Raw genomic sequence first — 325 nt, 5'->3', positions numbered from 1 at the left:
CTTCTTTTTCTATTTTTGTTAGTAGTTTTTTTGTTTGTTTACTTGTTATATTTTCATATTCTTCTTTAAATAATTCTAGTTTTTTTGATATCTGGATTACTGGCAAATTATTATGTATTAGAGGAAAGTCACTTGGATTACTGGCAAATTATTATGTATTAGAGGAAAGTCACTTGTTGTTTTACATGTCTGTTTTTTTAAAAGTTCCATACTTTTTTGGTGGAAGTTTTGAAGTTTTATCAAAGCCACAAAAGTTTTCCCCATGACTCTCTTTTTTTGTTTTCAATACTTGTTTAGCTTCTGTTGATAAACGTTTTATAATTTA

Source organism: Penaeus monodon, chromosome 22 (assembly GCF_015228065.2).
Source record: "Penaeus monodon isolate SGIC_2016 chromosome 22, NSTDA_Pmon_1, whole genome shotgun sequence".
NCBI lineage: Eukaryota > Metazoa > Arthropoda > Malacostraca > Decapoda > Penaeidae > Penaeus > Penaeus monodon.
This window is presented reverse-complemented; position numbering follows the sequence as displayed.